This window comes from Anabrus simplex, chromosome 6 (genome assembly GCF_040414725.1).
Source record: "Anabrus simplex isolate iqAnaSimp1 chromosome 6, ASM4041472v1, whole genome shotgun sequence".
NCBI classification, from domain to species: Eukaryota; Metazoa; Arthropoda; class Insecta; order Orthoptera; family Tettigoniidae; genus Anabrus; species Anabrus simplex.
The window spans coordinates 23,968,492-23,996,248 of record NC_090270.1 but is presented as its reverse complement, the minus strand read 5'-3'; the positions used below and the strand labels follow the sequence as shown (position 1 = coordinate 23,996,248).

The 27,757-nt window shown below is 41.3% G+C and overlaps 1 pseudogene; it reads right to left on the bottom strand.

Annotated features, from left to right (window-relative positions):
- LOC137501277 (piggyBac transposable element-derived protein 3-like) overlaps nt 1–26,689 on the bottom strand; it is a 30,389-nt pseudogene extending 3,700 nt beyond the window's left edge.
- Between the last annotated feature and the right edge of the window lie 1,068 nt (nt 26,690–27,757).

The window sequence follows — 27,757 nt, the reverse complement described above, 5'->3', positions numbered from 1 at the left end:
AAACGAGGATGAAGTGGTGCTATTCGCACTGTATGATTACAATGCTCTACGCTTTTGGCTAAACGGTCTTCAATTTTGCACCAGTGATCCTATAATGCGTATTTTCAACATATTTCGTCATTTGAGAACCACGTCCCCTTGCTTATGCATTGGCTTATGTGACCACTGGAAACATGGCGGACCTGCGTTCAATTAGCTTCAGCCAGGCAGCGCTTCCGCCTCTCTAAGGTCCCGAGTATGCTGAACATTGCGGAAAGTAGCACATGCTATATGACTGTCGCGTCAACGACGGGTACTGCAGCTATAGTTTGTTCTTCTTTTCTTCATGGGGCCTCTAAATATTAGTTTCTAGTGAGCGTCGACCTCTAAGATGTTTTGCTACCATGTTTTTCCTTCATTACCACCTAGATATACCTGCTCCCTTCACAAAAGTGCAGGTTGTTCTTATTGGGTCTTCTTGGATTTTTTCTCTCTCTTCACCTGGTAGTCCTAGAGTGGAGAGTCTGATTCTACTCAGCGCCTCACATTCGAAAAGTATGTGTTCAGCTGATTCCTCTGAATCATTGCATTTCCTACATATATTGTCTCTTATGATTCCAATTCTATGTAGGTGTCTTTTCAGATGGCAGTTTCATATCAACAGTCCTACTACCCATCTTATATTTTCTCTGCTGAGTTTCTTCTTCTTCTCCTTAATCGGTTTACCCTCCAGGGTCCGTTTTTCCCTCGGACTCAACGAGGGATCCCACCTCTACCGCCTCAAGGTCAGTGTCCTGGAGCTTCAGACTTTGGGCCGGGGATACAACTGGGGAGGATGACCAGTACCTCGCCCAGGCGGCCTCACCTGCTATTCTGAACAGGGGCCTTATGGAGGGATGGGAAGATTGGATGGGACAGGCAAGGAAGAGGGAAGGAAGTGGCCGTGGCCTTAAGTTAGGTACCATCCCTGCATTTGCCTTGAGGAGAAGTGGGAAACCACGGAAAATCACTTTCAGGATGGCTGAGGTGGGAATCGAACCCACCTCTACTCAGTTGACCTCCCGAGGCTGAGTGGACCCCGTTCCAGCCCTCGTACCACTTTTTTTTCAAATTTCGTGGCTGAGCCGGGAATCGAACCCGGACCTCCGGGGGTGGCAGCTAATCACGCTAACCACTACACCACAGAGGCGGCCTGCTGAGTTTCAACAGTTCTTTAGTATGCTTTTTGTTTAGTCCTTTTATCAGTTCCTTTGCAAGCCTTCATCCTGGAGTACTTTTCCAGTTTTCCATTTGTTTCTTTTGTACCCATTTTCCTATGTAGTGTCGGGCTTGTCCATAGGAAATCCCGCATACAGGTTTTGGGCCTACAAAATGTGTTTCTGCCTCTTTCCTGGCCAGTTTATCTGCCTTTTCATTTCCTTCTATACCTGCATGCCCTGGTATCCATATTATTTTGACAATGTTGTACTTTGATAGCTTCAGGAGAAGTGAGTGGCGCAGCTATAGCTACTCAATGAAGTCCAGCAGCCAGTAAAGGTGCCCGCATACGGCCCGGAAATCACATGAAGAAAACTCTGCAGGCCTGCTAGTGGTCGTGATTATTGTTTAAAGAAGACCTACAACTTGCACAGCCATCCTCTATTAAGAGCTCCAACACTTCCAACAATGAAGGTATCGCTTAAAGGAACAGAAAAGCCACCAACAACTTGAAAGTGATAGACTCCCCAGGCCTCGTAAACCTAATTCCGTCGGGGTCGGAAGAGAACAAGAGTTGATCAAGGGAGGTCGGATAGGAAAAATGAAAGCGAAGAGACTGAAAATGGAAGAAATACCAGACGCACCAAGGTCAACCATGGTCGCCTACTTAGGCTCCCGAGATGAAAACGCTGGGTCCCCTTTTAGTCACCTTTTACGATAGGCAGGATATACCGTGGATGTATTATATCGTCTTCACCCAACATAATTACATTTCAACAATCAGTAATGCAGATTGTGTCCATCGCTTGGTTACTGGTAAAAATCTGAAAGCACAAGAGCTGAAGGTAAAGTATCAATTTTGATTCAGTACGGACCAAAAACCACCAATTCACCCATGCTTTGTAAAAAAAGAAAAGTCAACGTTAATACATGACTGAACCAACGATTTGTTTTTCCGCTCGCCTCTAAATGTTAAATGAATGTAATAATATCGTTTAGGCCTGATTTAATGCTGTGCAACGTATCTACAGTTTCGTCCCTTTCTGCATCTTCACCAATTACTTGTCTGATTCACTTATATCTGGTCCTTCGCCTTTTCCGCACATAACTTAGTCCCTGAAGCACAAACTTTGTGATATTTTAAAGGGTCGAATGTCTTCATTTTTCCCACTTGATTTAGAGTTAAGATGGGAATGTAGTTGAACCTAAAACGATAATCAACACCATCACCATATTAAGTGTCTAAGTTATGCATGTCAATAGATATAACTGCAAGCTATAAATCCTCCCTTCATAGCTAAATCCCATTACACTGGTATCCTCTTATCGTGTAATAACACCTGTGGGTGGGTGCGGGTAAAATAACCTCCACGATATCCCCCGCCTATCGTAAGAGATGACTAAAAGGCATATCAGGCGATCTTAACTGGGGAGCGTCAATTGCCAACCACGGGCCCCTAAGCTGAGTCCTGACATTGCTTCCACTTACTTGTGTCAGGCTCCTCACATTCTTTGTCCTATCCGACCTCCCTTGGTCAACTCTTGTTCTTTTTTCGACCCCGACAGTATTGCAAAGTCAAGGGAGTCTTTAATTTTCATGTTTTTCGTTGCCGTTGGTTTTCTTTGGCTGATCCCTCCATTTTTCGAAGTGTCGGACCCCTTGCACTTTTTCCATCTGATCAGTGGTAATAAAGGATGGTCGCCCAGTTGTACTAAGTCTTGAAACAACAATCACCACCTTCACCACCACCAACACTATCCTGCATGACTGACCAACTCCATGGATTAGTACGCTGGGGTCCCGGGTTTGGTTCCCAGTCGGTCAGGAACGTTAACCTTCTTTGGTTATTTCTTCTCAGTCGGCGCCTAGATGTTTATACCATCTGCAACATTAGATTCCGTCCTAGGTAGGGTCGCATCCTCAGAGATGGGCAGGTCACCAACGGCCGTCAATTCCTTCGATCTTTTTACGACGCACTGACTCAGAGAGGTCTTGTGGGATATGGCTAGGACTAGGAAGGAAGCATCCGTGACCTTGATTAAGACACAGCTTTAACATTTGGATAGTATGAAAATGGGAAACCATGGAAAACTACCTTCAGGGTTGTCGAAGGTGGGGTTCGAACCCATTATCTCCCAAATGCAAGCTCACTCATATGTGACTCAAACCACGAAGCCAACACAGTTCGGACGATAACTAGAAAAACCTGCGTCAGACCTCTCCGGAGCCTACACACCATTTTTGCTGTTATTAATAATCACCGCCACCACTCTAAAGGTGGGAGCGTGGACTGGTGACTAGGCAAGCCCTGTGGATGAGGGTAGTGATGGGATAATCGAATAAGCTCCATCCGATTATTTAAATAATCGAATGAGTTTCAAATATCAATCAGTTGTATCGCCTAGAATATTCGGGTGTGTCATGAATCAATTTTTCGGTGTAAGTGTGTCGGATGGATAATCGATTGAAATAAGCGAATAGATGAACTCTTATGAAAAACAGAATTTCGCCGTTTTCCAAACGTATTTCCAATTGTTGAAACTAAATGAGCGAATTAACTTTCTTGATAACATCACTTTTCATTCGCTTATTTCGAAAGCATCCACTATTCAAATGCGTCATTCATTCGAATGCAGTCCCGAATGAATAATCGAAAAATAATAGAAGCAAAATTCACTATATGATTGCCTCATTGATTCGAATGGAGTTTCGAATGAATAATCGAAAATATAATCGGATGGAAAAACATTCACTATTTGATTGCCTCATTCATTCGAATGAATAATCGAATGGGGAATATAATCGAATATTCGAACAAAATGAAATAATCGAATAAGCGATTATTTTGTATTCGATTATCCCATCAATAGATGAGGGGAGTAGAAGACATAAGGGGCGATTAAATGGGGGGGCCAGGGCCTTTGAACTTGGGAACGTGAATTGGCGACCACGATTCCCCTAGCTAAATCTAGTATTGCTTCCACTAACATGTGTCAGGCTTGACGCTATCTGACCTCCCTTTGTCAAATCTTACTCTGTTTCGACCCCGATGGTATTAGGTTTGATGATGATGATGATGATGATGATGATGATGATGATTGTTGTTCAAAGGTGTCTTAACAGCTAGTTCATCGGCCCCTGGTATTAGGTTTGCTAGGCCTAATACCATCTTGAAAGACCCATGGGCTTTTTCACTTTTACGACCTGTATTGACCTTCGGACTTCTCCCATTTTCCTTCTTAAGGTCCGCCTCTGTGGTGTAATGGTTAGAGGGATTACCTGCGACATCCAGAGGCCCGGGTTCGATTCCCGGCTCTGACACGAAATTTGAAAAGTAGTCAGAGTAATGGCAGCCTCCGTGTCTCAGGCGGCAGCGCATCGGCCTCTCACTATTGGATTCCGTGGTTCAAATCGCGGTCACTCCGTGTGAGATTTTTGCTGGAGAAAACGGAGGCAGGTCAGGTTTTTCTCCGGGTGTTTTCCCTGTCATCTTTCATTCAGCAACACTCTCCAATATAATTTCATTTCATTTGTCAGTCTTTACAGTAATCAGGCTTCGGCAACCGGCACAATTCCTATCCTCGCCACTAGATAGGGCTTCACTCATTCCGTTCCTGAACAGGTCAAATGACTGGAAATAGGCTGTGGATTTCCATTTTCATAAGACTAATGGAACTCAGCCTCGGGAGGTTAACTGAGTAGAGAGCGATTCGATTCCCACCTCAGCAATCCTCGAAGTAGTTATCCGTGATTTCCCAATTCTTCAGGCAGATACCGGACCGAATGAAAACGTTTTAGAAGTAGTACTAGTTTAGTTTAGTTTATTGCCTTTCTTATATGGCGGGGCTCAGGCTATGAAGCCTGCTATTATGCCAAACCATATTGTACAACAGCTTTATACAATTTACGGAATAATGTACATAAAATCATTTTTACATATATTTCTAAAAATCACTAAAATTAATTTACTTAACCTCTATAATTTTGTATCCTTATTGATAATTAAGAGCTAATTATTAAATTTTTACGCTGAAATCTACTTTTTACATATTTGAGTACCACATTAAACATTTCCTTTTAAATAGCCTCGGATTGCCTATGCCTCTAATTTCAGCTGGGATTGAGTTCCAGGAACGTATGGTAGCAGGTATGAATGAGTTGTTGTACGAGTTACTGTGGTGAATGGGAATGGACAAGAGGGAACGTGTGGATGACCTTGAGGGAGCTCTATCGGTAGGGGAGAGGTATTTAAAGTATTTTCTAAGATAGTCTGGTTTGCTTGTTTGCAGAATACTGTTGCCTATTCCCTTCAAACTTCCCATCCTCCCACAAGGCACCTGTTCACTACAACAGGCGAGGCAGCCTGAGCAAGGTACTTGTCTTCTTTCCCAGTTGTATCTCTGACCAAATGTCTCACGTTCCAGGACACTGCCCTTATGGGGTAGAGGTGGGATGCTTCGCTTATTCCGGGGTAGAAACCAAACCTGGACGCTAAATGACTAAATAAATATTAATCTTAAGAGAGTACGGATGCCCAGTTGCAACACCTCCTAAGTAACAATAACTACCTAAGGTATGTGAGGCCCAGAGAGTCTTCCATTCTCTTACCCTTAGGGATCCTTTACTTCCCTTTCCAGACACTTTTCACTCTTCGAAGTATTGGAACTCTTCCATTTTTTATTGCCCTTAAGATAAAATGGTTGGCGAGATGTACTTCCTTTTTAAACAATAATCACCACTACCAACTTTCTTCCTCTTCCTCCGAAAAACACAACAGAAACCGATTATGCTGTATCAGAGCGATGATGAACAGTGCAGTGCCCAATGATCATGAAACCTGGCAGTATCCTAGATCATGAAATAGATTATCTTAAAAAGCCAATTCCCGTTACAGGTGAATCATGTCTCGAGAACGATTACAACGAAGTATCTTCACGGCCACTGACAGGGCGATTCAGAGTGTACCGTCAACGCCGCTACAAGAAGTACCACCACCAATCGCACCACCATCCCGGAGAAATCTTCGTAACTACTGCAGCAAACGGTTGGGGGAAGCTGTGAGATTTCTGGACGTGTTCTACACAGCTCAGCTCGTTCCAGGTGGCGATCCAGTGTTTGTCTTCGTTCCACGTCCCTGGGAATGAGTTGATATCATCTTACTAACCCGAAAGACACCAGAGAACAATGTTTCCATGCCTCATGTTCAAGAAGGAAGTGTACCTCTGCACCATCTGAGCACTGTACTTGGAGAGCCGAAGTTTATTGACATCTCCAATAGAATGATATTCAAAGGACGTCAGATGATGCTCCTTGCGTCCCTCATTATCCACACGCATTAGGTATATCGAGCCGAAAGTAGGATCTCAACAAGATCTGAACCGGAAGATCTGGAGTTTTTCTCTTTCATTCTTTTAAATTTGGGTGTTGACATTGGTTGACCACACAACCAGCTGCAATTTGTAAGTAAATTATAAATAATATTGAAACTTGTACTTTTTGCATTATTCTCCAGAACAGGCAACGCTAGTTAGAAATAGTGACGATTTAAAACTGAAGTCAACACAAACAGCTGGACTAGAATCGACATCAGACGTATCGCTAATTTCCACAATCACTCATTACGTCCCTAAGCTATACATGCTGACGACATCTGAAGTTGTCAGCTCAAAGTGTGAATAATGCAGACCGCTTCGAACGCGTTGCCGCTGCTTAGTTACAAACAACGTGAATAATGCAGACCACTTCGAACGCGTTGCCACTGCTTAGTTACAAACAACGTGAATAATGCAGGCCACTTCGAAAGCGACGCCATTGTTTAGTTACAAACAACGTGAATAATGCAGACCACTTCGAAAGCGTTGCCATCGCTTAGTTCCAAACAACGTGAATATTGCAGAACACTTTGGAAGCGTTGCCACTGCTTAGTTACAAGAAACGTGAATAATGCACACCATTTCGAAAGCGTTGCCATTGCTTAGTTCCATACAACGATAGGGCTTGTTCTAGAATAAACATTAAAATATCGAAAGGACAGCTATTCTTAGCCAAACGATGCCATGATTGACAGTCCAACAATTAGCTTAAGTTAAACAATAGGCCCATAATATTTTACTTAGTTATAGAGTGAAGATCACCTTGTTAAGAACACCTACCTTATAACGAACTGGAAAAAATACTTTCTTCTTTGCTGGCGATCACGGCTTGCAAACGTCGGGGAATGAATTCCATACGGTAACGCACATCCCCCATATCCAATCCAAGCCATGCCTGCTGCAGCGTCTCGTGTAGTTGATGCACATTTCGTGGAGACGTAGGAGAAGCCCTCACAGCGCATCTCAGACATGTCCGATGGGGTTACACTATGGGAAATTAGGGGGCCATGACAGAAAGAGAATTCATTGTCATGTTTCTCCAACTAGTTTATAGTAGTGCTGGGCAAAACAGTTGTTAATGGACAACGGTTGTCGCCGAAACCGTTGCGCGCAGACAAAACGGTTGTAAAATAACGTATTCCTACTGATATGCATAGAAACGAGGTAGTGCGCCAACCGTGCTCAACCCCGGCAACGTCTCACCACTTTGCCTGTACCGGCCAGCCGATGATCCACATCATTCTATTCAGTGCAAACGGACATAAAAGAAGTGAATTTACGTAGTTCACTGTAATGCAACTTAACTATTGAATATATACAGATTACAATGCGACAAAGAGCACAATTTTCCAACGACCCTGAGCATGAAGGAAAACTGCCTTAAACATTGAACACACCTTTTTCCATGGACATTTAACATTCTGAAATGTATTTAAAAATGCAGATAAAACATGCAATTGAATACTGTGTTAAAATTTGCATTCGGTCAGCTAACGTGCATTCGGAGACGCAGAGGTGCCGGAATGTTGTCCCTTAGGAGTTCTTTAATGTGCCAGTCAATCTACCGACACAAGGCTGACGTATTTGAGCAGGATCGAACCTGCCAAGTAGGGTGAGATGGCCAGCGTTCCACCATCCGAGCCATTGTGAGAGTGCCTTTGTCATTACATAGCCGGATTTGAAGTCGGATGTTTTCGTATTAGTTTTAAATAATAAATTTTACGGCATCTAAAGATCCATTAGTTCTGTATTTCATGACTGTGTGGAGTGTAATTAGAATAACTAAGAATATTAACTGAAAGATACTGGGCTAACTGTACCTAGCAACAATCAAACCACTCAGTCCATTGAATCTAGCGTAGCACTGTTCTTCTCGCTCTCGGTGACATCAGGGGCATCAGTCAATAACAGCGCAGGTCTCCGGAATGGCCTGCCTGACCAGTGAGTTATTCTAGATAACAATGGAATACCCCATTTACAAGAAATGCAACGATTGCGAACAACGATTTTGTATACGTACCGGTTGTGAAACTGTCTAACTGTGAAACGGTGCTAGTGAAGAACGCAAAAGCAGAGCGGCACTGCAACTGCAAACCGTTATTTTCTTACAACGGTTGCATTCCACAACGGTTGTGTTCACTAAACGGCCGCGATATAACGGTTGGGTTGTGTCTGTCCAAGCTTTAGTTTATAGTGCCCTGAGCCTGGTGGTACGGTGAATTGACCTACTATAAAATGGCGTTGTTGTCAAAAAGCAGTGTCTTCAGAGGTTCTTGTAGTCTTCATCACTCAATGTGTGTGGTACGATGACCAGTTAGCTTACGGCATGCCAGGAGAATGTTCCCCAGACCATGACACCGGCCTGTTCGACGCTCAAGGTACAGGCAGGAAAGGCCTCCTAAAGCTCGAAATAAGCTTTGAACATACTCTGTTAGGTCGTGTTCAGTACATACTGAAGAGATATTAAGTACAGAATAAAACAGCCAATGGGACACCACTGAACTCCGAACCTACAACGTCCCGATTTCGCGTCGGTTGCCACATTTGTTCTGTTGGAAAGAATCTAGGCGACAGGTCTGGCACTACTGCCATCACACTGTACTGCATGTCAAACCCTTGTCCCGTTTCTCTACAGAGTCGGATATGAAGTGAGCGAGCTTTGACGACCAGGTGCTCTTCCTGACGTCAACCTCATCAGAGGAGAGGCGAGGGTGAAGCCCGGTGCCGGCACATAGCCTACTCCTTTCGAATAGCACCAAGGGCTCTACTGGAGGCTGAACGTCACCATCCGACGGACGAATCACTATGAATAGTGTAATATGCGCTCACTTCATATGAACATTGTGGAGAGGTTTGGAATTGAATCCAGTAGAATGCGGTCGTGAATCATTGACTTGGATCACATCGGGTGACTTGCACGCACTCTACAATATGTACTGAAAACGACCTCATACGTTAAAAGTTTGAGTACAACGTGGGCGTGAAAATGAAACATTCGCCACCTAGAGCTGTTTACGCCTGATACAGACTCACGCGTCAGGACGGTGCAACAGGAAACGAAACTCCTCACTCCAGACAACACTCTTCCAAGATCCAGTGACGCCTTTCTAAACCCGCGTCCAAATGTCTACAATTGATCAGGATCTTCTTCTGTAGGGCCTAACACATTATTTGCCACATAATGGTCTAGCAAATCCGTACTTTCATCCATAGATACCCATTTTTCTCCCACACTCTTTGTCTAATTTGCTGCTTTGTTCTTTGGTAGCATCTACTCACATAGGTAGGTAAGGGTTATACCGCCCGAAGGCAGGTCCGAACCTCCAAAGAGGTGCTCCTGAGCCGGAGTTTACGTGCGGTAGGGTGGCCAGTTCCTTTCCGCTCCTCCATTCCCTTACCTCCACCAACAGCGCGTGGCAACCCATCCAACTCCTGACCACGCCCAATGTTGCTTAACTTCGGAGATCTCACGGGATCCGGTGTTTCAACACGGCTACGGCCGTTGGCTCTACTCACAAAATGCTTCCTTAATGTTGAAGAGTCTGGCATAGGCTTTTCAGTATATTTTTTTAGGAAGGCGTATAACTTTCGATTATTCACTTTGTTCAAGGGAATATCTGCACAACACTTCACGGCGTTCTTCAAAGAAATGCGAACCTAAAGGAGAGCAAGCTTCACTGAGTAACATTTGGTGTTTTGTCATTTTACCTTCAAGCAGCTGTATAGCTCGAATGTGTTTCGTTCTCTTCACGATTGCTCTATAGTAATCTTCTTTCGGCTACCGCTCTTACTTCGCATCACTTCCAGAAAGGAATACTCCGATCCGTAGAGAAAGTTACAGTCGAAACCGGTTATAACGACACCGAAGGCACAGTCAATACCGATCGTTATACTGTAGGTAATAGTCGCATAAACCGGTTATAACGACACCGAAGGCACCGTCAATTCACGGTCGTTATACTGTACGTGATAGTCGCATAAACCGGTTATAACGACACCGAATGCACCGTCAATACACGTTCATTAAAGTGTAGGTGATAGTCGCGTAAACCGGTTATAACGACACCGAATGCACCGTCAATATACGTTCGTTAAAGTGTAGGTGATTGTCGCATAAACCGGTTATAACGACACCGAAGGCACCGTCAATTCACGGTCGTTATACTCTAGGTGATAGTCGCATAAATCGGTTATAAAAACACCGATGGCACCGTCAATACACGGTCGTTATATGTAATAGCCACACAAACCGGTTATAACGACACCGAAGGGACCGTCAATACACGGTCCTTACATGTGATAATCGTACAAACTGGTTATAACGACGCCTCAGGGACCGTGAATACGTGGTCGCTATAGGTGATAGTCGCACAACCGGTTATAACGACACCGAAGGGACCGTCAATAAATACACGGTCGTTATAGGTAATAGTCGCATAAACCGGTCTTTTTCGATGTTACTAAAACTCTGTAAGTTTCAGGTTGCACACTTATATGGTTAATTAACAGAATAAAGTCGAAACTTCAAAAAACGTAAGAGAAATAAATACTGTACTTGCAATACAGTATTTATGGATTAGGACAGAGAGGAATTTTTCTTCTCATCTGTACACAGTAGGTACAGCATTATTACAGATTAGCCACACACCCCAGAGCATGGTCGATTCCCGGGAATCAAGCACTTCAAGTGCTGTGCCCACATTTATTGAATACAAGATATGTCACCGAAAGTTTACAAAGAGGGGCATTAACATACACATAGCAAGAGCTCACGATTCACTATCTCAAGATTCATCATTTGTAGATAATGAACAATTGCACGTTAATTTCGGAATTCCTCAGGCATCTCAAATTCTTCATCCAAGTTTATCAGCTAGCCACACTGCGAATTCTTCCAATCAGGCATTTGACAATATATATTCTCAGTCTCCATACTGAGGATGGCATTACTCCAGTTCCCGTGGGGTCAAAATACATATCAGCAAAGCTCATCCTGATATTCACCGTCAAATTTTAGTTTCTAGAAATCGACAGGGAGTCAAGAAAGTGACCCTCATGCTAAACTAAAGGTGTCAGCGCTATACCGCATGAATTTAAACAGAAAATGATACCGTGGCGAAGCAATTTTTAAATAATTTGACAGATGAGCAATTTAACCATGAGTGGTTGTGGTGGTGATTATTGTTTTAAGAGGAAGTACAACTAGGCAACCATCCTCTATATAACACTAATCAGAGGGAAAAGTGGAAGGGATCCGATACTTCGAAAAATGAAGATATCGGCCAAAGGAAGACAAGGGCCACGAAGGGCGTGAAAATGAAAGACTCCCTAGCCCTCGCAAACCTAATAGCGTCGGGGTCGGAAAAGAACAAGAGTTGACCAAGAGAGGTCGGATAGGATAGATGAAAGTGAGGAGCCTGGCACAAGTAAGTGGAAGCAATGCTAGGACTCAGCTAAGGGCCCCGTGGTCGCCAACCCACGCTCCAAAGTTCGGAGCCCCTGGGGCCCCTTTTAGTCGCCTCTTACGACAGGCAGGGGATACCGTGGGTGTTATTCTACCGCCCCCACCCACAGGGGGGTTAACCATGAGATTAACATTTAGTGTGAATTCTTGGCTTCTGCGATTGATCTACTCTCTGGCCCCAAACATCTGTCACGGAAATACTACCAGTACAGGAAAAATAAACAAACCACAGTCAACGAAACGAAATGTAAACAGACAACCAATCCTGAACGGGCAACAAAACGGGACGGAATAAACTGCCGCGAAAGATACAAATATCAGCTTATCCAGTACCACGTTTACTATAAGCGCAGAAAGGCTATTACATCTCTTTTAAATTTCAATGCTGAAAATTGTAAAATTCCTTCGGATGAAATATTCCACCCTTTTTCTGAAATTCTCGGGCAACCTAATGTCATGATTCGATCCGAATGCACATCTCTAAGTGATATTGATAGGGAACAAATTGACATTTTATTTAATGACACTATACGCCCAGATGAAATGAGCTTCGCTGTTAATCATATAACCGTAGACACATTACCCAGCCCAGACCACGTCCTCGTCAGAGTTATCAAAGACAGTATTGCAGTCGACATAATATCTCACCTGTGTTGAAAACTGGGGTTGTACCTTCTATCTTCAAAAAGTCCAGGACTGTTCTAATCCATAAAGGTAGAGATACACTCAATATTAAGAACTGGAGACCTATCACGATCTGTTCAGTAATAAGAAGAGTAATTGGGCGGGTCCTTGACAAGCGTCTCCGTGAACATGTCTTAAAAGCCATTTAACGAAGATTTACCAACTCATCTGGAACGCATGTCAACACTGCGATACTCGACTCTCTTCTCCGTGAAGCCAAAAACAAACAAGCCAATCTAACTACTATATTCTTAGATATTATACAGAAAGACTTTAACAACGTTGGTCATGCTCATGTAAATGAGACACTGAAGTCCTTACCAATTCCAACCAAACTTGCGAATTCAATTCACGAATCTGCAAACAGGAAACGTCACACAAATTCAGACGCAGAGAAGCAAACCAAGACCTCTCTTGATAAGCAGTGGAGTTATTCAAGGTTCTCCTCTGTCGCCAATCCTGTTTAATCTCGCTATCAATCATATTCTGGATGACATTAGCGAAACGTCGATATCTACCCAATATGGCTTTCAACTGAGTCCAGATCATGAAGCTCTAACATTATTAAGTTTTGGTGATGATGTAGTTATTGTTCGAGAAGATTCTGAGTCAGCTTTATTACTTGTTCATGCGGCCATACATCAGTTACAATCAGTATTGGAAAATGTAAAGGAATATGCATCAAACATGGTCACCTATCAGAAGAAAAACTATTCACGGCAGATGAAAAACAGATACCATGTCTGAAGAAAGGAGAATCTATTAAGTATTTGGGTGTAAATTCCTCCAATAAAATTACTTTTCAGTCCGTCGAGGTCCTAAATAAGCTCAAAACCACCTAGAGCTCCTCATTTCTTCACCGCTTTTGCATTCCAATCAAACATTTGTAATCATAAACACTTCAACAATCTGTCCCAGTTTGGTATATAAATTTCAGACAGTACCACCAGAAAAGATTCCAGTCACATTTATAAACGACGCCGATATTATGGTTAGGGGAACATTAAAGGAAATGTTGCAGCTTCCCATGGATGTCTCGAATGATATCATATACGCTGAAATGAAATTTAAATGTTTGGGTTTATTTTGTGCACAATTCATGCACAATTTTGAGATCATACAATAACTTTTTTTTTTACACTCAACGAGAAACTTATGTCAAGAAATCAGCACGAGCATTGCCGCATTTAATGTAGCAAAAACAGAAAGTATTCCGGAAAAAGGCATGGTTTTGTAGATACAAAGAAAGCTCGACTCGAATTGAGAAGAAGAGCTTTTGACAACTGGAGCGAGAAAGAGCATAAAAGCAAAGGTGTAGTTCTATTTAAACAGTATACTCCAGCGAATACTTGGATTCATGATCATAAAGGATTGTCTTGCAGTGAATGGCGCGACGCAATAAAAATGGATGCTAATGTCTCTGCTGTGCGTACTGTACCTGGCAGATCCCAGGGCAACAGCCCCTGTCGTCGTTGCCACAGAGAGTTCGAATATCACATGTCCTGGGAGCTTGTCCATATGGTGAATTACTACGCAACTCTCGCCTTAATGTATCCAGATCAATGATAGCTAACGCTTTGAGAGGACAAGGTTGTAATGTCTATGAAGAAGTACACGGTCTCTCCAACAGAGGAAGCAACCGACGTATTGACATTATTGATTTTAAGCCATCCTGTTCTGAAAGTTTCAACATTGATCCAACACTTAGATTTGAGACCAACGAAAACAGAAGAGGTCGATGCGGAAAAAAGAAGAATTTATGAAGAAATGGTGGACTTCTCTAAGCAAAAGTATAAGCTCTCATCCATCTCTGTAATCGGCTTGATGTTAGGTGCTCGAGGAACCATACCTACATTTTTTGTTAACTTCTGCAATACCTTTGGGATGTATAGAGATTCCATCTATAACATCGCCAGTACCGCACTCAAGAAGTCCACGATGCTTGCGGTCCTCAGATAAATGTTTGACGTGCCTCACACTTTTGCCTACCCTTAACCTCATACGATCTCATTATCTACTGTATCTACGAAGTATGTCCATTATTGTTGTTGAGGTAATCTTTGTCCTTGGGCAACCTGCAGCTGTTGCAGGAAAATTATATAATAAAATAATAAAACGCACACGGTCTTGGCTAATAAATGAGATGTTCTCTTTGTCATTCCAAATTGTAGAAGTCGTTACATCCAAGTCCTTGGCGGCGCTGACGTTTGTTTCCCCATCACCAGATGATGTGTGATTTTTCCTTCCTTATAAAACTCTTTCCCTTTCTTTTGCGATATCTTCAAAATCATTACTATTTAACACACAGACTGATTTGAAATCAACACTTTACTGAAAATAAGAGTTTGAAAACAAGCTTTACATTGCTGTCAGCAATTTATAAATACGTAACAAACAAATATCAATATTGGACGTTACAGCCGACACATTTCTCTGAAAATCGGATAAAAATAAGTCGAAATAAGCGAGGTCGCACTAAGCGATATTTCTAAATACAGTGTTTATACAGGATTTAGACGGAAACGTTATATTTCGCCGTAACACGTCGTTAAAAACGATGTCGCAATAAGCAGTTGCGACTGTATTTTATGTGAAACTTTTATTTTAAAATTATGCGCCATGCTTTGCTCTACTTTACGCATGATGTGAAAGACACCTACTCTGCACCTGCTATTGAGGAGACACAGGTTGTGACCTGCAGTTACCTGCTACGGTAATAATAATTTTATCATGTTTATGCATGGTGCTGGTTTCTCTTAGCAACCCTGCTACTTGTGGTTGTGGGTTAGTTCCTTGTTAGTCCAAGTACACACAGAAATCTGAGGACCTTGGAAATCAGCTGTACAGTTAGTAAGAGAAGTGGCTAACCCACATGCCTCGATCAACTGGAGCGCAGGGGCGAGAGTCACATGTAGGTACTTTTCTAACCAGAACATGTCTTGTGATGGTACAAATAAAGAGTAAATGTAAAAAACGTAAACGGAGCGAAGACAACTGGAAGAGGTCCGTAGCTAAGAGATTGAGAAATAGCGGCGAAGCTTATGTAAGTGATAAAACTAAAACACTTGTGCCAGCTAAGAGAAGGGTGTAAGTGCACAGTGGAGAATGAAAAGGCTAATGTTAAGTGGTGTGAGCATTACAAACTATCAGACATTGAAAAAAATACCTGTTTTGTATGATTTTACAAACTTGCAAATTACAACTTACGAAATGTATTTTTAGTTCGGTCTGACTGAACAGAAGTCATGTAAGAGAGCCTATGCAAAAAAGGAAAATGGCATTAAGAGAAAGGTGACATACTACAATTACCTAAAAAAATGAGAGCGGTGCAGATGTTAAAGTGTGTCTAAAACCTTTTTATAGAAGAGTTCACGATAATTTTAGTGCTAGTGATGCAAGTCTGAATGGAAGTACTTCATTTTTTGGGTCACCATCCGTCCTATCAATACCATGTCAGGACAAGAGAGGAAGACATGAGAAGTTTGGAAAAAAATAACTGACTGTCAATTTAATTTTTAATGGATGTCAGTAGGTAAGAAATTCAACGGAATTGAATGTCATATTGGTGATACAAAGCTACAACAGGTCGGTAATTTCAAGTATTTAGGTTGTGTCTTCTCCCAGGATGGTAATATAGCAAGTGAGATTGAACCAAGGTGTCGTAAAGCTAATGCAGTGAGCTCGCAGTTGCGATCAACAGTATTCTGTAAGAAGGAAGTCAGCTCCCAGACGAAACTATCTTTACATCGGTCTGTTTTCAGACCAACTTTGCTTTACGGGAGCGAAAGCTGGGTGGCCTCGGGATATCCTATTCATAAATTAGAAGTAACAGACATGAAAGTAGCAAGAATGATTGCTGGTGCAAACAGGTGGGAACAATGGCAGGAGGGTACTCGGAATGAGGAGATAAAGGCTAATTTAGGAATGAACTCGATGGATAAAGCTGTACGCATGAACCGGCTTCGGTGGTGGGGTCATGTGAGGCGAATGGAGGAGGATAGGTTACCTAGGAGAAATGATATGATTTCTGGGGATATAATAAAGGCAAGTATCTGAAATACTTATTTGATTATTGTTTGGTTGAAGGAGCTATACCAAATGAATGGAGAGTTGCTATAGTAGCCCTTGTGTATAAAGGAAAGGGTGATAGACATATAGCTGAAAATTACAGGCCAGTCAGTTTGACATGCATTGCAATAAGCTTTGGGAAAGCATTCTTTCTGATTATATTAGACATGTTTGCGAAATTAATAACTGGTTTGACAAAAGGCAGTTTGGGTTTAGGAGAGGTTATTCCACTGAAGCTCAGCTTGTAGGATTTCAGCAAGATATAGCAGATATCCTGGATTCAGGAGGCCAAATGGACTGTATTGCGATTGACCTATCTAAGGCATTTGACAGGGTAGATCATGGAAGACTACCGGCAAAAATGAGTGCTATTGGACTAGAAAAAAGAGTGACTGAATGGGTGGCTATATTTCTAGAAAATAGAACTCAGAGAATTAGAGTAGGTGAAGCTTTATCTGACTCTGTAATAATTAAGAGGGGAATTCCTCAAGGCACTATTATAAGGCTGTTTGCAGATGATGTTATTTTGTACAGAGTAATAAATATGTTACAAGATTGTGAGCGGCTGCAGGGTGACCTCGATAGTGTTGTGAGATGGACGGTGGGCAATGGTATGATGATAAATGGGGTTAAAAGTCAGGTTGTGAGTTTCACAAATAGGAAAAGTCCTCTCAGTTTTAATTACCGTGTTGATGGGGTGAAAGTTCCTTTTGGGGATCATTGTAAGTACCTAGGTGTTAATATAAGAAAAGACCTTCATTGGGGTAATCATATAAAGACGATTGTTAATAAAGGGTACAGATCTCTGTACATGGTTACGAGGGTATTTAGGGGTTGTAGTAAGGATGTAAAGAAGAGAGCATATAAGTCTCTGGTAAGACCCCAACTAGAGTATGGTTCCAGTGTATGAGACCCTCATCAGGATTACTTGATTCAAGAACTGAAAAAAATCCAAAGAAAAGCAGCTCGATTTGTTGTGGGTGATTTCCGACAAAAGAGTATCGTTACAAAAATGTTGCAAAGTTTGAGCTGGGAAGACTTGGAAGAAAGGAGACGAGCTGCTCGATTAAGTGGTATGTTCCGAGTTGTCAGTGGAGAGATGATGTGGGAGGACATTATTATTATTATTATTATTATTATTATTATTATTATTATTATTATTATTATTATTTTATTATTATTATTAAAGCGTCTTTATTGTGGCGAAGTTAGGGCTCCCGGCCCTTTCTTACACTTAACCACTTCATGTATATACAATGTATATTTTACATAAAATTTAAACATATGAAATCTTTACAACCTAAAGTATAACTAAAGCAACTTAAGTATCACTAACTAAACTAAGGTGAGTAAAGTATAACTAAATTATATACAGGAACACATTGCAATAAACAACCATATTCACTCTCATTCATGCATCCCATTCACACTCAAGAAAGACTGGAAGTGCTTAAAAGATGACGCTGGCAAAGGATTTTAAATTTTGTCTTAGATTTAGCTTCCCTGATGTCATTGGGGAGTTCATTCCACCAGCTCGTGGCGGTGATAGTGAACGATCTGTTGTAGGTTGCGGTTCGATGCACAGGAATTTCTAGCGTACAGCCTGACCGGGTATTGAACAGGTGCAGGGAACTAAGGTAGCGAAATCTGGTGGATAGGTAAGGAGGAGTGTTTTCAGAAAGCACTTGATACACCAAAGTAGTTGCGTGGAGTCTACGTCTGTCATTCAGTCGTAACCAAGATAATTGTGTATAGAATGGGGATACATGGGCGTATGGTTGTATGTCGAATGCATACCTGATGCATGCATTTTGGGCACGTTGCAGTCTCATGCTTTGCTCGTTATTGATATCAATAAAAACTGTATCACAGTATTCGAGAATTGGAAACAAGAGTGATTGAATGAGCTTTATTTTCAAGGACCGAGGAAATATATTTTTAAACCGCTTCAGAGGATGCAGGCTTTGATATACCTTTTGGCACACTTTCATCACATGTTGCGACCAGTTCAATGTTTCGCTTATAGCCACACCAAGATTCATAACTGTTTCACAAAATGGAATAATGGTATTGTTTAGTGCTACAGGAGGAATTTCGTATTGTTTTAAGACGTGTAAGTTTTTTGAAGTACCAATGATTATTGCTTGCGTTTTAAGAGGATTAATTTTGAGATTGTTACTCAATGCAAAATTACTTATGAGACTTAAATCAGCATTAACTTTTTCTACAGCACTCTGAATTTTATCAGTTCTTGAGTGGTAGTAGATCTGCAGATCATCAGCATAAAGATGATACTTGCAATGTGTAATCGATTTGGCAACATCGTGTAAGTAAATTGCAAACAGCAATGGTCCAAGTACAGACCCTTGGGGGACACCGAGGGGTTTGTTAAGCCACTCAGATCTGCTATTATTTACTTTGACACACTGACGGCGATTTTTGAGGTACGAACTGATGGAAATTGCTAAACGCCCAAATAATTTTAACAAAGGTGACGGTTATATCCTGAGTATATCATGGCTACCCTCCATAGTTAACTCTTCAACATCTTTCTCTGGAGGCCCTGGAATTAACTATATTTATAACAGGGTCTCCCTGTCTTGAGTATGGTTGCTGAAATTTAATGAATCCAATTTTGAAAGTAGCAGTTGAGGAACAACAGTATCAAAAGCACTAGAAAAATCAAGTAGAACCAGTACAGTCACTTGTCGAGTGTCCATTGCCTGTCCGATATCATCAGTTACTTTCAGTAGGGCAGTCGTTGTGCTGTGTCCTTTCTTGAAACCAGATTGGTAAGGGTCAAGCAGTGAGAAGTTAGTCAAGTAAGTGAGGACTTGTTCGTGTACCAAGCGTTCTAGTACTTTGGAAAGGGGTGGGAGAATGGATATAGGGCGATAATCTGATGGTAAAGTAGGAGAATTCTTCTTAGGAATAGGAATGACGATATCGTGCTTCCACACAGTTGGGAATACTTCCTGTACAAGGCAATGATTAAATATATGCGTCAGAATAGGTAATATGGCACCAATAATATTTTTTAAGAAAGATAATGGTATGTCGTCGTTACCCGGAGCATCAGACTTGAGGGAGTAAATTACACGCTTCACATCGTTCGCCCCAACTTTTTTGAAAGTGAATTTTACTTGATTTACTCGGGAATGACCATTTATGGCGTTAATATCATCATTAGTTAGGTCATCAACTGGTTGATGATGATAATTATTATTATTATTATCATTATTAGGATAGTTAGCATCATAGTCATTATTGTCAGTAATATCATTATTAGTGTATGCTGCTTTCGTAAAATGAGAATTTAGATCATCAAGTAGTATTCTGGGTGTCTGCATGGTCAGGCTGCGACCTATACCCATCTGATGCAAATGTTTCCATATTAGTGCTGAATTTCGTCTGTTTGTTATCTCTTGAATATATTTATACTTGCTGTTACGAATTAATTTCTTAACTTGATTTCGGAGAATACGGTAATTTTCGAAATCACTAGTGCTTTCAGTTCGCCTAAATCGCCTATACCAAGCATCACGATTTGCCATGACCGACTTAATTTCATTTGTTAGCCAAGGAGACGAAGGGTGAGAAACTCGAATTTGCTTCTTCGGAGCGTGTTTGTCATACAGTCCTAATATTAAAGAGTTCAGTCTGTCAACCTTATCATCAATGTCATTAGTCAGTAGAATGTCATTCCACGGCAATTGATATGCTTCATTTCGTATTATCTCAGTATTAATATGCTTGAAGTTTCTTCGCATTATGTACCTGGTTTTGTACTTTGGTGCCTTGAGAGAGTAACATAAGTATATGAGATCGTGGGTCGAAATACCTGGTACAGCAAGCTGTCCATGTTTTACCACTTTCTGCGGATTGTTTGTTATAATAAGGTCAATCAGTGTGTGAGACGTGTGGTTTATTCTGTGAGTGGTGGTGGTGGTGATTATTGTTTTAAGAGGAAGTACAACTAGGCAACCATCCTCTATATAACACTAATCAGAGGGAAAAATGGAAGGGGTCCGACACTTCGAAAAATGAAGATATCGGCCAATGGAAGACAAGGGCCACGAAGGGCGTGAAGATGAAAGACTCCCTAGCCCTCGCAAACCTAATAGCGTCGGGGTCTGAAAAGAACAAGAGTTGACCAAGGGAGGCCGGATAGGATAGATGAAAGTGAGGAACCTGGCACAAGTAAGTGGAAGCAATGCCAGGACTCAGCTAAGGGCCCCGTGGTCGCCAACCAACGCTCCGAAGTTCAGAGCCCCTGGGGCTTTATTCTGTGAACATGGTTAGTCGCGTCTAGTGTCAGTATATTGTAATGAATGCCATGGACTAGGTTTTGTAAGTATGTTGATTCGTTACTTGTAACTAGGAGATTAGTATTGAAGTCACCAAGAATGATTATGTTTTCGTACAGCGGAGTTAACTTCGATAATGCCACTTCTAGGTCAGATATATGTTGTATGTCCGGCGCCTTGTATACCACTCCGATCAGTAGTTTTTGATTATTAACCAAGAGTTCAACAAACATGAATTCAGGTCGAAATGGAGTCTTAGGATCTGAGGTCATAATTATTTTACTTTTTAAGTCGCTACGGCAATATACAGCGCAACCGCCCCCTACACGATTTAAACGATCTAGGCGATGTAACGTCATGTTATTCAGCTTTACGAGATCAGATTTGAGTGACTGTTGTAACCATGTCTCTGTTACACAAATACAATGCAAGTTACTGTTACTAAATAGAGCCTGTATTTCGTCAAAGTGACAAAGAAGCGATTATGCATTGATATGACAACACTGAAAATATTGTTGGTGGGGAGCTAACATTTCCTTAAGAATGTCTCCTGCCACAGCTGGTGAAAGGGAAGGTAAGGGTGAAGGCGGACGACAATGAAGAGGGATAGGGTCAATGACATCACGGACATGCTGTTCGGTATAAATAATTGACTCATTTACGTTAGCCATTGTCAACAGAAAAATTCAAACTACTCACCCTAGTTGTTTCATAAGCACCTCCAGAAATATTTACACAATCACTCTCACACACACTATCACATTCACATACACAAACATTATACGCTATTATATCACTCATTGTTTTTCCTAGTCAATCTCGTCGCTCACATAAGGCTTATTAATTGTTCCATGCTGCTAACAAACATTTTCTGTCCATTGTCTTTCAAAACAACAATGCGGCCGTCCTGTGTCCACACCCGTCGGAGTCCGAAGTGATCACGTGCCCTGTTTGACATCAGTAGACGAATAAGTTTGAGTGGTGTCTTTAAAAGTAGAAAAGATCACAATATGAAGATAAAGTTGAAATTCAAGAGGACAAATTGGGGCAAATATTCGTTTATAGGAAGGGGAGTTAGGAATTGGAATAAATTGCCAAGGAAAATGTTCAATAATTTTCCAATTTCTTTGCGATCATTTAAGAAAAGGCTAGGAAAACAACAGATAGGGAATCTGCCACCTGGGCGACTGCCCTTAATGCAGATCAATAGTGATTGATTGATTGATTGATTGATTGATTGATTGATTGATTGATTGATTGATTGATTGATTGATTGATTGATTGATTGATTGATTGATTGATTGATTGATTGATTGATTGATTGATTGATTGATTGATTGATTGATTGATTGATTGATTGATTGATTGATTGATTGATTGATTGATTGATTGATTGATTGATTGATTGATTGATTGATTGATTGATTGATCTGGCTGTAACTACGTGCTAGGGTTCCGATGTTAAACCTCATTTAATTAATTACTCTTACCGTTTGCGCCTGATGCGCAGATAACAAAAAAAGCCATATCAATGTTGAAAACTATAGACTAATATTATCCCCAAAATAGTTCATTTCATTCCCATCACGACGCACAGGTCGCCTACGGGCGTGAAATCAAAAGACCTGCATTATCTGGCGAGCTGAACTTGTCCTTGACACTCCCGGCACTGAAAACCTTAAACCCCCTTCTTTTTTCTTTTTTTTTTTTTAAGCAGTCCCCCTGCTGCATGGACGTTGGAAACCCTTTATAGGCTGCTGGTAATTTTACAGTGAACACAACTCCTGCCACTTGTAAAGTTAGTGTAAACTAGTAATTCTTTGGGTAAGTTCACTGTTGGTCCATAGAATGGGACGAAAGTAGTCTTTGTGTAGTTTCCTGAAACCGAAGCGTAATTATATTTTTTCAGACAATAAACACTTCCATCATAATGTGGTTGCCCATGAGGACAAAGAATACTAAGTATGTTAATGACTGTATAAGTGATTTCTCAGTATTGATAGTGATGGCTTCCAGAACCATATTCTTCGTCAGCGATTGGTAGTTTTAACCTTGAGCGGAATTGTTCGAAGAACTTAGGAATTGTTCCTCTAGGCCTAGTACTGTTAAGAATCAAGCAAATTAACTTACTAAGAAGTGAAATCAGAATGTAAGTATCGGAAATGTTCCTTTGCTCTCAAAAACATAAGTGAAATGTATTTTAAAATGTATAAATATGCAATAAAACACTCAGAATTATTTAAAATTCATAAAAGCAATAAAAGCCCCTGAAAAGTGTCCTATCTCACGAAATTAGCAAAAATTGCAAATTATGCTGTATCAAATATGGTCAGTTTAACACCTCTTACTATGAAAAGACTTATATAAAACCCCTTAATAAATCTGGGTTACAAAAAGGAAAAAAGATGCAAAGTCATGCAAAATCCCAGCCTTTATTATTATTATTATTATTATTATTATTATTATTATTATTATTATTATTATTATTATTATTATTATTATTATTATTATTATTATTATTATTATTATTATTATTACTTAAAAGCGAATGGACCAGTAAGGATCACGCTACAACTTCATTTGTCTGTCTCCGTGCGGAGTTTCCTCTCTGTCCAATACTCCTTCATGCGTTCGCTGGCCTGCTTCCATTGTTCATCTGTCCAGGGTCTTGCGGTCTTCTTAGTTATTCCTGCGGCTTCAAACCCTTCCAAATTATTAAACGTGTTCCTAAACCTATTCCTTTCTAACAGCTGGACTTTCGAGATGCTTAACCTTTCCACATCCTTCTTTGTTTCCTTAATCCATGCTGCAGTAGTCTTTTTTTCTCCGGAAGTAATCAAATATCATTTTGGTAAGTCTGTTTGTGTTCATTCTGTACAAATGTCTCTTTTTCTTCATAGTCTCTGAGACTCTTTCCACCTTCTGGTAAACTTCTTTGTTGCTCCAAAGTTTCCATCCGCTTTCAGTTTGGACCAGCTCCCAAAATTTTTCTGAGGATTCTTCTTCCCAAAACCTCTAGCTTCTCCAGCTTGTAGTTCATGGACAGGCATTGACTGGCATACAGGAAATGCTTTTACCACGGTGTTTTAATGGTTTAATTTGGAATCCCAGGATAAGCACTTCCTATTGTAGATGCTTTTTAAGCCATATGCTCTCTCCATTTTTGAGATCCGATCTTCAACTGCAGCTTTTTCTAGTCCATTCTCCTGTATGGTCTCACCAAGGTACTTGAATACTGTATCTTGACCCTGTCAATCCGTTCTATCTCTGTTTCCAGAAATGTTGTTCCATCTCTGATGTTCGTCGTGAATTTGGTCTTTTCAGCTGAGATCGTCAGTCCTTTTTGATTGGCTATTCTTTCCAAGAGGTTATTCTGGATGGTTGCGACCTCTGAACTTTCTGATAGTATAGCAAAGTCGTCAGAGAAATCTAAGCAATTGACTTTAATTCCTCCTGATTTTCTCCCTAGACAGATCGGGATTATCCCTTGACGTTCGAGTTCTGAGTTCCATATTATCGCTATCTTTTCTAGGACATAGTTGAATAGGAGCCTTGCCTCACGCCTGTCTTGATTTCAAGTGATTGCGAGAGATGCCCGAAGAATTTTACATTGGAGGTTGTGCCTGTTAGGGCCTCTTTGATTATATTTGCCAGTTTGGTTTTGACTCCAAATTCCCTCATGATCTTATCCAAGGTCTCTCTGTCCACCGAATCGAAGACTTTTTTGAAGTCAATAAACGGCACCACAATTTTCTTACCACTCAATATTCTGTGTCGGAGCATTGACTTCAGGTTGAATATTTGTTCCATACGCAGCGTCCTTTCCTAAACCCTGCTTGGTATTCCCCTAGTTGTTGGTCCAGATTCGCTTCTATTCTATTAAGAAGCAGTTCTGAGAGAATTTTATAGGCGATCGGGAGGAGGGACACGCCCCTATAGTTGTTGAAACCCTGTTTGTTCCTTTTGCTTATGCAGCGGATGGATAAGTGCTGTTTTCCATTCTTCTGGGATTGTCTCCTTCTCCCAGATTTCCTTGATGATTTGGTGAAGATCATCTATGATTCCCGGTACTGCCCATTTCAATATTTCTACCGTTATCCAGTCCTCTCCACTTGCCCTGTTGTTTTTGAGGTTTACAAGGGCTTCCTTGACTTCTTCTTTTGTTGGTGGTTCGTCATCTTCTGAGTTCTCTGATATGTCTAGAATTTCTAGTTTGGAGGTTGGGGAAGGACAATTCAAGAGAGTTTGGAAGTATCTTGCTAATATCTCACAGTTTTCTTGGTTGTTCAGTCCGATTTTACCCCGTTCGTTTCTGAAGCTCAAACTTGGCGCTTGGTATCCCTTGAGTTTGCTCTTGAAGTTACGATAAAAAAAACTCTGGAATTGTTCTTGACAAAGTCGGTCTGGACCTCTTCTAGTTGAGCTCTTTCAAATAATCGTTTGGTCCTTCGAAATATCCTGGATATTTCTTTCCTCTCTTCCCTGAATTATTCCATGTATTAAATTTCTCTGGAGCATTTCCATTTTCTCCATTTCTTGGATCTCTTCCTGAGAGCTTCCTCGCACTCTTTATTCCAGCATATTTCTCTTTTCCTCCTAGCCTACCGAACACGATAGCAGCAGTCGCTTAAGTGCGGCCAATATCCAGTAATCGGGAGATGGTGGATTCGAACCCCACTGTCGGCAGCCCTGAAGATGGTTTCCAGTGGTTTCCCATTTTCACATCAGGCAAATGCTGGGGCTGTACCTTCATTAGGGCCAAGGCCGCTTCCTTCCCATTCCTAGACATTTCCTATCCCATCGTCGCCATAAGACCTATCTGTGTCGATGCGACGTAAAGCAAATAGCAAGAAAAATCATCCTAGACTCTCCGAGTATTTTCTTTGCGGCTTCATTGATTCCCTGCATAGTTCTTGCCAGTTCCCCTTTCTGCTGGTCCGGACTTCGTCTCTGAAGTTTCTAATGATGTTTCAAATGATGTTCATTTAGTTTGCGTTGTATCTCTCATAATTTTAGGTGGGTCTTTTTTTTGTCCTACTGGGAGAAAATGGATTTTAACTTCGGAGAGATAGTGGTCTGATTCGAATTCACCGTTCCTAATCACTTTGACGTTCATCACCTCCTTTGAGATTTTCCTTGTTATTGTTATGTGATCCAATTGGAATTCCCCTAGTTCGGGATTTGGAGATACCCATGTCTTTGATTTTCTCGGGAGTTTCTTGAAGTTTGTTGACATTAGTTTCAAATGAAAAGCTTTGCAGAGTCCAATGAGCCTTTCCGCATCCTTGTTTGTCCTCCTGTGTGCCGAATATTCCCCTACAACGTCTCTGTGCTTTCGTTCCTTCCCAATCTGCGCGTTGAAGTCTCCCAGCAGGATTTTTACGTTGCTCTTGGGTATCCGGGTGATTTCAGTTTCCAGAAGATCCCAGAAATCATCAACTTTCTGTGGATTCCTCTTGTTGTCTTCGTTGATCGGGGCGTGACAGTTGATAAGAGTGTATCTCTTGTTCTTGCATTTAATAGTTAGTAGAGACAATCTTTCAGATTTTGATGTGAAATCTGTGACATTGTTTACTATCTTCTTGTTTAAGTAGAAGCAGGTTCCGAGCAGAGGCATGTTGGTTGTTGTTCTAATAGCCAGCTTTCCTTTGAATATTCTGTATTGGTTGGTGTCTATGATGTTTCCTTCCGGGAATCTTGTCTCTTGTACAGCTAGGACCTGGGTTTGGTTTTTGTCCAAAAGCCTTTCTAGTTCTTTTTTCTTTCCGACTCTGGTGAGTTGACGTTTATTGTTCCAATGAAATAGTTCTTCTTGAATTTGAGGTTGGAAGATGTTTCAAGACGCTCCGATACGTCTTTCTCGCAGATGTTGGGACTCCCCAGAATCCTACGTCCCGTTGCATTGCATAGTGCAATGGCGGATTTCTCTGCCGAGCTGCCACCTGGGGAAGTGCTTTCGTTCAGCGACATTTCAGTCTTGCGAAGGAAGTTGTGATTTGTGAAGGAAGGAATTAGCTTCCAAAGTAAAATCGAATTGTTAGTCCGAAATGATTATTTTTTCGTGGTCACTCCACTAGGTTCCTCCGCTCTCATTGCCGTTGGGAGTTAACATTCCTCTTCCACCTTCAAGACCATTGACCAAGCACCTTGGAGCCGCCCCGCACATGGGAGACAAACGCTGCTGATAAATCGCGTACTCATACTATTCCCTGAGTACTGGGCTGCCTCCTCCGCAATCTCCACCGTTCCGAAGTTCAACTTTTCCGCTGTAGATTCCGTTGAGGTCTTCACTCGTAACCCTGAGCTGGGACCCTTACCAGATGATACACACCGAGTCGGTGTGCTCTGGGACTCGCATAGGCAGGGGCGCCACTCCCTGTAGAGGGCTGCCTACGAAGAATGGCCCTACCTGCTACCTTATTTTCATTATTATTATTATTATTATTATTATTATTATTATTATTATTATTATTATTATTATTATTATTATTATTATTATTAGCGAATTCTCCTAGTTTTGGATGACGTTAAGCAGATAACTCAAACAATTCTTCTGTGGGTTGTTTTTGTTGTTCCAATAGGCTTTCATTCATTCCGAGAAGGCTTGTTTACGTTATTCCGACCAGTTTGTTCTGTACTGCTTTTGTTGTGGTTGAAGCTCCCCATTTAGTTATCGTACATAGTA